This window comes from Panulirus ornatus, chromosome 35 (assembly GCF_036320965.1).
Source record: "Panulirus ornatus isolate Po-2019 chromosome 35, ASM3632096v1, whole genome shotgun sequence".
Taxonomy (NCBI): Eukaryota; Metazoa; Arthropoda; class Malacostraca; order Decapoda; family Palinuridae; genus Panulirus; species Panulirus ornatus.
The window spans coordinates 16,918,446-16,931,814 of NC_092258.1; positions in this window are offsets into that span (position 1 = coordinate 16,918,446).

Consider the following 13,369-nt stretch of genomic DNA (forward strand, 5'->3'; position numbering starts at 1 on the left):
TGTGGCAGGCAAGTTGTTAGAAGCAGTGAAAAGTTTTTATCGAGGATGTAAGGCATGTGTACGTGTAGGAAGAGAGGAAAGTGATTGGTTCTCAGTGAATGTAGGTTTGCAGCAGGGGTGTGTGATGTCTCCATGGTTGTTTAATTTGTTTTTGGATGGGGTTATTAGGGAGGTGAATGCAAGATTTTTGGAAAGAGGGGCAAGTATGAAGTCTGTTGGGGATGAGAGAGCTTGGGAAGTGAGTCAGTTGTTGTTCGGTGATGATACAGCGCTGGTAGTTGATTCATGTGAGAAACTGCAGAAGCTGGTGACTGAGTTTGGTAAAGTGTGTGAAAGAAGAAAGTTAAATGTAAATAAGAGCAAGGTTATTAGGTACAGTAGGGTTGAGGGTCAAGTCAGTTGGGAGGTAAGTTTGAATGGAGAAAAACTGGAGGAAGTAAAGTGCTTTAGATATCTGGGAGTGGATCTGGCAGCGGATGGAACCATGGAAGCGGAAATACATCATAGGGTGGGGGAGGGGCGAAAATCCTTGGAGCCTTGAAGAATGTGTGGAAGTTGAGAACATTATCTCGGAAAGCAAAAATGGGTATGTTTGAAGGAATAGTGGTTCCAACAATGTTGTATGGTTGCGAAGCGTGGGCTATGGATAGAGTTGTGCGCAGGAGGATGGATGTGCTGGAAATGAGATTTTTGAGGACAATGTGTGGTGTGAAGTTGTTTGATCGAGTAAGTAACGTAAGGGTAAGAGAGATGTGTGGAAATAAAAAGAGCGTGGTTGAGAGAGCAGAAGAGGGTGTTTTGAAATGGTTTGGGCACATGGAGAGAATGATTGAGGAAAGATTGACCAAGAGGATATATGTGTTGGAGGTGGAGGGAACGAGGAGAAGTGGGAGACCAAATTGGAGGTGGAAAGATGGAGTGAAAAAGTTTTTGTGTGATCGGGGCCTGAATATGCAGGAGGGTGAAAGGAGGACAAGGAGTAGAGTGAATTGGATCGATGTGGTATACCGGGGTTGACGTGCTGTCAGTGGATTGAATCAGGGCATGTGAAGCGTCTGGGGTAAACCATGGAAAGCTGTGTAGGTATGTATATTTGCGTGTGTGGACGTATGTATATACATGTGTATGGGGGTGGGTTGGGCCATTTCTTTCGTCTGTTTCCTTACACTACCTCGCAAACGCGGTATACAGCGACAAAGCAAAAAAAAAATATATAAATTTATTTTATTTATTTTGCTTTGTTGTTGTCTCCCGCGTTTGCGAGGTAGCATAAGGAAACAGACGAAAGAAATGGCCCAACCCACCCCCATACACATGATTATACATACACGTCCATACATGCAAATATACATACCTATACATCTCAATGTACATATATATATACACACACAGACATATACATATATACACATGTACATAATTCATACTGTCTGACTTTATTTATTCCCATCGCCACCTCGCAACACATGGAATAACATCCCCCCCCCCCTTCATGTGTGTGAGGTAGCGCTAGGAAAAGACAACAAAGGCCCCATTCGTCCACACTCAGTCTCCAGCTGTCATGTAATAATGCCCGAAACCACAGCTCCTCTTCCACATCCAGGCCCCACAGAACTCTCCACGGTTTACCCCAGACGCTTCCCATGCCATGATTCAATTCAGTGACAGCACGTCGACCCCGGTATACCACATCGATCCAATTCACTCTATTCCTTGCCCGCCTTTCAACCTCCTGCATGTTCCACCTCCAATTTGGTCTCCCACTTCTCCTCGTTCCCTCCACCTCCGATACATATATCCTCTTGGTCAATCTTTCCTCACTCATTCTCTCCATGTGCCCAAACCATTTCAAAACACCCTCTCGTGCTCTCTCAACCACGCTCTTTTTATTTTCACACATCTCTCTTACCCTTACATTACGTACTCGATCAAACCACCTCATACCACATATTGTCCTCAAACATCTCATTTCCAGCACATCCACCCTCCTGCACACAACTCTATCCATGACCCATGCCTTGCAACCATACAACATAGTTGGAACCACTATTCCTTCAAACATACCCATTTTTGCTTTCCGAGATAATGTTCTCGACTTCCACACATTCCTCAAGGCTCCCAGGAGTTTCGCCCCCTCCCCCACCCTATGATTCACTTCCGGTTCCATGGTTCCATCCGCTGCCAGATCCACTCCCAGATATCTAAAACACTTTACTTCCTCCAGTTTTTCTCCATTCAAATTTACCTCCCAATTGACTTGACCCTCAACCCTACTGTACCTAATAACCTTGCTCTTATTCACATTTACTCTTAACTTTCTTCTTTCACACACTTTACCAAACTCAGTCACCAGCTTCTGCAGTTTCTTACATGAATGAGCCACCAGTGCTGTATAATCAGCGAACAACAACATATATATATATGTTTTTTTTTTTCATACTATTCGCTATTTCCCGCGATAGTGAGGTAGCGTTAAGAACAGAGGACTGGGCCTTTGAGGGAATTTCGTCACCTGGACCTCTTCTCTGTTCCTTCTTTTGGAAAATTAAAATTTTCCCTGGGGATAGGGGAGAAAGAATACTTCCCACGTATTCCCTGCGTGTCGTAGAAGGCGACTAAAAGGGAAGGGAGCGGGGGGCTGGAAATCCTCCCCTCTCGTTTTTTTTTTTTTGTTTTTTTTCCATATATATATATATATATATATATGTATATACATATATATATGTATACCCCGTGGGGATAGGGGAGAAAGAATACTTCCCACGCATTCCTCACGTGTCGTAAAAGGCGACTAAAGGTGACAGGAGGAGGGGGCTGGAAACCCTGCCCTCCTTGTATTTCAACTTTCTAAAAGAGGAAACAGAAGAAGGAGTCCCATTGTGAGTGCTCATCCTCCTCCAAGGCTCAGATTGGGGTGTCTAAATGTGTGTGGATGTAACCAAGATGAATAAAAAAGGGGAGATAGGTAGTATGTTTGAGGAAAGGAACCTGGATGTTTTGGCTCTGAGTGAAACGAAGCTCAAGGGTAAAGGGGAAGAGTGGTTTGGGAATGTCTTGGGAGTAAAGTCGGGGGTAATGTCTTGGGAGTAAAGTCGGGGGTTAGTGAGAGGACTAGAGCAAGGGAAGGAGTACCACTACTCCTGAAACAGGAGTGGTGGGAGTGTGTGATAGAGCGTAAGAAAGTAAACTCTAGATTGATATGGGTAAAACTGAAAGTGGATGGAGAAAGATGGGTGATTATTGGTGCAAATTCACCTGGGCATGAGAAGAAAGATCATGAGAGGCAATTGTTTTGGGAGGAGCTGAGTGAGTGTGTTAGGAGTTTTGATGCACGAGACCAGGTTTTATTGATGGGTGATTTGAATGCAAAGGTGAGAAATGTGGCAGATGAGGGAATGATTCGTGTACATGGGGTGTTTAGTGTTGTAAATGGAAATGATGAAGATCTTGTAGATTTATGTGCTGAAAAAGGACTGGTGATTGGGAATACCTGGTTTAAAAAGAAAGATATACATAAGTATACGTATGTAAGTAGGAGAGATGGCTAGAGAGCGTTATTGGATTACGTGTTAATTGATAAGCACGCGAAAGAGAGACTTTTGGATGTTAATATGCTGAGAGGTGCAACTGGAGGGATGTCTGATCATTATCTTGTGGAGGCGAAGGTGAAGATATATAGAGGTTTTCAGAAAAGAAGAGAGAATGTTGGGGTGAAGAGAGTGGTGAGAGTAAGTGAGCTTGGGAAGAAGACTTGTGTGAGGAAGTATTAGGTGAGACTGAGTACAGAATGGAAAAAAGGTGACAACAAAGGACGTATGGGGAGTGTGGGAGGAATGGGATGTATTTAGGGAAGCAGTGATGGCTTTTCCAAAAGATGCTTGTGGCATGAGAAGTGTGGGAGGTGGGCAGATTAGAAAGGGTAGTGAGTGTTCGGATGAAGAAGTGAGAGTATTAGTGAAAGAGAAGAGAAAGGCATTTGGACGATTTTTGCAGGGAAATAATGCAAATGAGTGTTAGATTTTTTTTTATTATTATACTTTGTCGCTGTCTCCCGCGTTTGCGAGGTAGCGCAAGGAAACAGACGAAAGAAATGGCCCAACCCCCCCCATACACATGTATATACATACGTCCACACACGCAAATATACATACCTACACAGCTTTCCATGGTTTACCCCAGACGCTTCACATGCCCTGCTTCAATCAACTGACAGCACGTCAACCCCGGTATACCACATCGCTCCAATTCACTCTATTCCTTGCCCTCCTTTCAGCCTCCTGCATGTTCAGGCCCCGATCACACAAAATCTTTTTCACTCCATCTTTCCACCTCCAATTTGGTCTCCCTCTTCTCCTTGTTCCCTCCACCTCCGACACATATATCCTCTTGGTCAATCTTTCCTCACTCATCCTCTCCATGTGCCCAAACCACTTCAAAACACCCTCTTCTGCTCTCTCAACCACGCTCTTTTTATTTCCACACATCTCTCTTACCCTTACGTTACTCACTCGATCAAACCACCTCACACCACACATTGTCCTCAAACATCTCATTTCCAGCACATCCATCCTCCTGCGCACAACTCTATCCATAGCCCACGCCTCGCAACCATACAACATTGTTGGAACCACTATTCCTTCAAACATACCCATTTTTGCTTTCCGAGATAATGTTCTCGACTTCCAAACATTCTTCAAGGCCCCCAGGATTTTCGCCCCCTCCCCCACCCTATGATCCACTTCCGCTTCCATGGTTCCATCCGCTGCCAGATCCACTCCCAGATATCTAAAACACTTCACTTCCTCCAGTTTTTCTCCATTCAAACTCACCTCCCAGTTGACTTTACCCTCAACCCTACTGTACCTAATAACTTTGCTCTTATTCACATTTACTCTTAACTTTCTTCTTCCACACACTTTACCAAACTCAGTCATCATCTTCTGCAGTTTCTCACAGGAATCAGCCACCAGCGCTGTATCATCAGCGAACAACAACTGACTCACTTCCCAAGCTCTCTCATCCCCAACAGACTTCATCCTTGCCCCTCTTTCCAAAACTCTTGCATTTACCTCCCTAACAACCCCATCCATAAACAAATTAAACAACCATGGAGACATCACACACCCCTGCCGCAAACCTACATTCACTGAGAACCAATCACTTTCCTCTCTTCCTACACGTACACATGCCTTACATCCTCGATAAAAACTTTTCACTGCTTCTAACAACTTTCCTCCCACACCATATATTCTTAATACCTTCCACAGAGCATCTCTATCAACTCTATCATATGCCTTCTCCAGATCCATAAATGCTACATACAAATCCATTTGCTTTTCTAAGTTTTTCTCACATACATTCTTCAAAGCAAACACCTGATCCACACATCCTCTACCACTTCTGAAACCACACTGCTCTTCCCCAATCTGATGCTCTGTACATGCCTTCACCCTCTCAATCAATACCCTCCCATATAATTTACCAGGAATACTCAACAAACTTATACCTCTGTAATTTGAGCACTCACTCTTATCCCCTTTGCCTTTGTACAATGGCACTATGCACGCATTCCGCCAATCCTCAGGCACCTCACCATGAGTCATACATACATTAAATAACCCTACCAACCAGTCAACAATACAGTCACCCCCTTTTTTAATAAATTCCACTGCAATACCATCCAAACCCGCTGCCTTGCCGGCTTTCATCTTCCGCAAAGCTTTCACTACCTCTTCTCTGTTTACCAAATCATTTTCCCCAACCCTCTCACTTTGCACACCACCTCGACCAAAACACCCTATATCTGCCACTCTATCATCAAACACATTCAACAAACCTTCAAAATACTCACTCCATCTCCTTCTCACATCACCACTACTTGTTATCACCTCCCCACTTGTGCCCTTCACCGAAGTTCCCATTTCCTCCCTTGTCTTACGCACTTTATTTACCTCCTTCCAGAACATCTTTTTATTCTCCCTAAAATTTAATGATACTCTCTCACCCCAACTCTCATTTGCCCTTTTTTTCACCTCTTGCACCTTTCTCTTGACCTCCTGTCTCTTTCTTTTATACATCTCCCACTCAATTGCATTTTTTCCCTGCAAAAATCGTCCAAATGCCTCTCTCTTCTCTTTCACTAATACTCTTACTTCTTCATCCCACCACTCACTACCCTTTCTAATCAACCCACCTCCCACTCTTCTCATGCCACAAGCATCTTTTGCGCAATCCATCACTGATTCCCTAAATACATCCCATTCCTCCCCCACTCCCCTTACTTCCATTGTTCTCACCTTTTTCCATTCTGTACTCAGTCTCTCCTGGTACTTCCTCACACAGGTCTCCTTCTCAAGCTCACTTACTCTCACCACCCTCTTCCCTCCAACATTCACTCTTCTTTTCTGAAAACCCATACAAATCTTCACCTTAGCCTCCACAAGATAATGGTCAGACATCCCTCCAGTTGCACCTCTCAGCACATTAACATCCAAAAGTCTCTCTTTCGCACGCCTGTCAATTAACACGTAATCCAATAACGCTCTCTGGCCATCTCTCCTACTTACATAAGTATACTTATGTATATCTCGCTTTTTAAACCAGGTATTCCCAATCATCAGTCCTTTTTCAGTGTTAGATGTATAAAAGAAAGAGGCAAGAGGTGTAGAGAAGGGTGCAAGAGGTGAAAAAGAGGGCAAATGAGAGGTGGGGTGAGAGAGTATCATTAAATTTTAGGAAGAATAAAAAGATGTTTTGGAAGTAGGTAAATACAGTGCGTAAGACAAGGGAACAAATGGGAACTGCAGTGAAGGGCGCAAATGGGGAGATGATAACAAGTAGCGGTGATTTGAGAAGGAGATGGAGTGAGTATTTTGAAGATTTGTTGAATGTGTTTGATGATAGAGTGGCAGATATAGGGTGCTTTGATTGAGGTGGTGTGTAATGTGAGAGGGTTAGGGAGAATGATTTGGTAAACAGAGAAGAGGTAGTAAAAGCTTTGCGGAAGATGAAAACCAGGAAGGCAGCGGGTTTGGATGGTATTGGAGTGGAATTTATTTAAAAAGGGGTTACTGTATTGTTGACTGGTAGGTAAGGTTATTTAATGTATGTATGACTCATGATGAGGTGCCTGAGGACTGGCGGAATGCTTGCATAGTGCCATTGTACAAAGGCAAAAGCAATAAGAGTGAGTGCTCAAATTACATAGGTATAAGTTTGTTAAGTATTCCTTGGAAATTATGTGGGAGGGTATTGATTGAGAGGGTGAAGGCATGTACAGAGCATCAGATTGGGGAAGATCAGTGTGGTTTCAAAAGTGGTACAGGGTGTGTGGATCAGGTGTTTGCTTTGAAGAATGTATGTGAGAAATACTCAGAAAGGAAATGGATTTGTATGTAGCATTTGTGGATCTGGAGAAGGCATATGATAGAGTTGATAGAGATGCTCTGTGGAAGGTATTAAGAATATATGGTGTGGAAGGCAAGTTGTTAGAAGCAGTGAAAAGTTTTTATCGAGGATGTAAGGCATGTGTACGTGTAGGAAGAGAGGAAAGTGATTGGTTCTCAGTGAATATTGGTTTGCGGCAGGGGTTGTCTCCTTGGTTGTTTACTTTGTTTGTGGATTGTGTTGTTAGGGAGGTGAATGCAAGAATTTCGGAAAGGGTGCAACTATTCAGTCTGTTGTGGATGAAAGAGCTTGGGAAGTGAGTCAGTTGTTGTTCGCTGATGATACAGCGCTGGTGGCTGATTCGGGTGAGAAACTGCAGAAGCTTGTGACTGAGTTTGGTAAAGTGTGTGAATGAAGAAAGCTGAGAGTAAATGTGAATAAGAGCAAGGTTATTAGGTACAGTAGGGTTTAGGGACAATTCAATTGGGAGGTAAGTTTGAATGGAGAAAAACTAGAGGAATTGAAGTGTTTTAGATATCTGGGAGTAGATTTGGCAGTGGATGGAACCATGTAAGCGGAAGTGAATCATAGGGTGGGGGAAGAGGCGAAAGTTCTGGGAGCATTGAAATTTTTGTAGAAGTCGAGAAAGTTACCATGGAAAGCAAAAATGGGTATGTTTGAAGGAATAGTGGTTCCAACAATGTTGTATGGTTGCGAGGCGTGGGCTATACATAGAGTTTTGCGGAGGAGGGTGGATGTGCTGAAAATGATATGTTTGAGGACAATGTGTGGTGTGAGGTGGTTTGATTGAGTAAGTAATGAAAGGGTAAGAGAGATGTGTGTTAATAAAAAAGAGTGTGGTTGAGAGAGCAGAGAAGAGTGTTTTGAAATGGTTTGGTCACATGGAAAGAATGAGTGAGGAAAGATTGACAAAGAGGATATATGTGTCGGAGGTGGAGGGAAAGAGGAGAAGTAGGAGACCAAATTGGAGTTGGAAAGATGGAGTGAAAAAGATTTTTAGTGATCGTGTCCTGAACATGCAAGAGGATGAAAGGCGTGCAAGGAATAGAGTGCACTGGAATGATGTGGTATACTGGGGTTGACGTGCTGTCAGTGGATTGAACCAGGGCATGTGGAGCATCTCGGGTAAACCATGGGAAGTTCTGTGGGGCCTGGATGTGGGAAGGGAGCTATGGTTTCGATTCACTATGCATGACAGCTAGAGACTGAGTGTAAACGAATGTGGCCTTTGTTGTCTTTTCCTAGCGCTACCTTGCGCACATGCGGGGGGAGGGGTTGTCATTTTATATGTGGCGGGGTGGCGACGGGAATGAATAAGGGCAGACAGCTCTCTCATCCACAACTGACTGCATACTTGCCCCTCTTTCCAAAACTTTTCCATTCACCTTCCTAACAACCCCATCCATAAACAAATTAAACAACCATGGAGACATCATGCACCCCTGCTGCAAACCAACATTCACTGAGAACCAGTCACTTTTCTCTCTTCCTACATGTACACATACCTTACATCCTCAATAAAAACTTTTCAGTGCTTCTAACACCTTACCTCCCACACCATATATTCTTAATACCTTCCACACAGCATCTCTATCAACACTATCATATGTCTTCTCCAGATCCACAAATGCTACATACAAATCCATTTGCTTTTCTAAGTATTTCTCACATACTTTTTTCAAAGGAAACACCTGATCCACACATCCTTTACCACTTCTGAAAGCACACTGCTCTTCCCCAATCTGATGCTCTGTACATCCCTTCACCCTCTCAATCAATACCCTCCCGTATAATTTCTGTAATTTGAGCAATCACTCTTATCCCCTTTGCCTTTGTACAGTGGCACTTTACAAGATTTCCACCAGTCCTCAGGCACTTCACCATAAGTCATACATACATTAAATAATCTTACCAACCAGTCAAGAATATAGTCACCCCCTTTTTTTATTAAATTTCACTGCAATACCATCCAAACCCACTGCCTTACCAGCTTTCATATTCTGCAAAGTTTTTACTACCTTTTGTCTGTTTACCTAATCATTCTCCCTAACCCTTTCACTTTGCACACTACCTCGACCAAAACATCCTATATATGCCACTCTATCTTCAAACACATTCAACAAACCTTCAAAATACTCACTCCATCTCCTTCTCACATCACCACTACTTTTTATCACCTCCCCATTAACCCCCTTCACTGATGTTCCCATTTGTTCCCTTGTCTTACGCACTTTATTTACCTCCTTCCAAAACATCTTTTTATTCTCCCTAAAATCTAATGATACTCTCACCCCAACTCTCATTTGCACTCTTTCTCACCTCTTGCACTTTTCTCTTGACCTCCTGCCTTTTTTTTTTTATACGTCTCCCACTCATTTGCATTATTTCCTTGCAAAAATCGTCCAAATGCCTCTCTCTTCTCTTTCACTAATAATCTTACCTCTTCATCCCACCACTCACTCTCCTATCACTGCTTCCCTAAATACATCCCATTCCTTCCCCACTCCCCTGACGTCCTTTGTTCTCACCTTTTTCCATTCTGTACTGAGTCTCTCCTGGTACTTCCTTACACAAGTTGCCTTCCCAAGCTCACTTACTCTCAGCACTTTCTTCACCCCAACATTCTCTTTTATTTTCTGAAAACTTCTACAAATCTTCACTTTCGCCTCCACAAGATAATGATCAGATATCCCTCCAGTTGCACTTCTCAGTACATTAACATCCAAAAGTCTCTCTTTCGCACGCCTATCAATTAACATGTAATCCAATAACGCTCTCTGGCCATCTCTCCTACTTACATACGTATACTTATGATTATATCTCTTTTTAAACCTGGTATTCCCAATCATCAGTCCTTTTTCAGCACATAAATCTACAAGCTCTTCACCATTTCCATTTACAACACTGAACACCCCATGTACACCAATTATTCCCTCAACTGCCACATTTCTCACCTTTGCATTCAAACCAACCATTACTATAACCCGGTCTCATGCATCAAAACTACTTACACACTCACCCAGATGTTCCCAAAACACTTCCTTCTCATGATCTTTCTTCTCATGCCCAGGTGCATATGCACCAATAATCACCCATCTTTCTCCATCCAGTTTCAGTTTTACCCGTATTAATCTAGAGATTAATTTCTTACACTCTATGAAACACTCCCACCACTCCTATTTCAGGAGTAGTGCTACTCCTTCCCTTGCTCTTGTCCTCTCACTAACCCCTGACCTTACTCCCAAGACATTCCCAAAAGCCTCTTCCCCTTTACCCTTGAGCTTCGTTTGAATCAGAGCCAAAACATCCAGGCTCTTTTCCTCAGACATACTACCTATCTCTCCTTTTTTCTCATCTTGGTTACATCCACACACATTTAAACACCCCAATCTGAGTCTTCGACGAGGATGAGCACTCCCCGTGTGACTCCTTCTTCTGTTTCGCCTTTTAGAAAGTTAGAATACAAGGAGGGGAGGGTTTCCAGCCTCCCGCTCCCGTCCCCTTTACTCACCTTCTACGACACGTGAGGAATGCGTGGGAAGTATTCTTTCTCCCCTATCCCCAGGGATATATATATATTGATTTATTTATTTATTTTACTTTGTCGCTGTCTTTCGCGTTAGTGAGGTAGAGCAAGGAAACAGACGAAAGAATGGCCCAACCCACCCACTTACTCATGTATATACATACACGTCCACACACGTAAATATACACATCTATACATATCAATGTATACATATATATATACACACACTTATACATATATACACATGTACATAATTCATACTGTCTGCCTTTATTCATTCCCATTGCCACCCCGCAACACATGAAATAACAACCCCTTCCCCAGCATGTGCGCGAGGTAGCGCTAGGAAAAGACAACAAAGTCCACATTCACTCACACTCAGTCCCACAGAACTTTCCATGATTTGCCCTGGGTGCTTCACATGCCCTGGTTCAATCCATTGACAGCACGTCGACCCCGATATAGCACATCGTTCCAATTCACTCTATTCCTTGCATTCCTTTCACCCTTCTCCATGTTCAGGCCCCGATCACTCAAAATCTTTTTCACTTCATCTTTCCACCTCCGATTTGGTCTCCTACTTCTCCTTGTTCCCTCCACCTCTTATATATCCTCTTTGTCAATATTTCCTCGCTCATTCTCTCCATGTGACCAAACTATTTCAAAACACTCTTTTCTGTTCTCTCAACCACACTCCTTTTATTAGCACACATCTCTTTTATCTTATTATTACTTACTCGATCAAACCACCTCACATCACATATTGTCCTCAAACATCTCATTTCCAGCACATCCACCTCCTCCGCACAACTCTATCCATAGCCCACACCTCACAACCATACAGCATTGTTGGAACCACCATTCCTTCAAACATACCCATTTTTGCTTTCCGATATAATTTTCTCGACTTCCACACATTCTTCAACGCTCCCAGAACTTTCGCCCCTCCCCCACCCTATGATTCACTTCTGCTTCCATGGTTCCATCTGCTGCCAAATCCACTCCTAGATATCTAAAACACTTTACTTTCTCCAATTTTTCTCCATTCAAACCTACCTTCCAATTGACTTGTCCCTCAACCCTACTGAACCTAATAACCTTTCTCTTATTCACATTTACTCTCAGCTTTCTTCTTTCACACTCTTTGCCAAACTCAGTCACCAGCTTCTGCAGTTTCTCACATGAATCAGCCACCAGCGTTGTATCATCAACGAACAACAAATGACTCACTTCCCAAGCTCTCTCATGCACAACAGGCTGCATAATTTCCCCTCTCCAAAACTCTTGCATTCACCTCCCTGAGAACCCCATCCATAAACAAATTAAACATCCATGAGACATCACACACCCCTGCGACAAACCAATATTTACTGAGAACCAATCACTTTCCTCTCTTCTACACGTACACATGCTTTACATCCCCGCTAAAAACTTTTCACTGCTTGTAACACCTTGCCTCTCACACCATATATTCTTAATACCTTCCATACAGGATCTCTATCACCTCTTTCATATGCTACATACAAATGCATTTGCTTTTTAAAGTATTTCTCACATACATTTCTCAAAGCAGACACGTGATCCACACATCCTCTACCACTTTTAAAACCACACTGCTCTTCCCCAATTTGATGCTCTGTACATTCCCTCACCCTCTCAATCAATACCCTCCCATATAATTTCCCAGGAATACTCAACTAACTTATACTTCAGTAATTTGAGCTCTCACTCTTATCCCCTTTGCCTTTGTACAATGGCACTATGCAAGCATTCCGCCAATCCTCGAGCACCTCACTATGAGGTATACATACATTAAATAACCTTACCAACCAGTGAACATTACAGTCACCCACTTTTTTGATAAATTCCACTACAATATCATCCAAACCCGCTGCCTTGCTGGCTTTCATATTCCGCAAAGCTTTTACTACCTCTTCTCTGTTTACCAAATCATTCTCCGTAGCCCTCTCACTTTGCACACTGCCTCAACCAGAACACCATATATCTAAAACTCTCTATCATCAAACACATTCAACAAACCTTCAAAATACTCACTCCATCTCCTTCTCACATCACCACTATTTGTTATCACCTCCCCATTAGCCCCCTTCACTGAAGTTCCCGTTTGTTCCCTTGTCTTATGCACTTTATTTACCTCCTTCCAAAACATCTTTTTATTTTCCCTAAAATTTGATGATAATCTCTCACCCTAACTCTCATTTGCCCTCTTTTTCACTTCTTGTACCTTTCTATTAACCTCCTGCCTCTTTCTTTTATACATCTCCCAGGTATTTGCATTATTTCCCTGCAAAAATTGTCCAAATGCCTCTCTCTTCTCTTTTACTAATAATCTTGCTTCTTCATCCCACCACTCACTACCCTCTCTAATCTGCCCACCTCCCAAGCTTCTCCTGCCACAAGCATCTTTTGCACAAG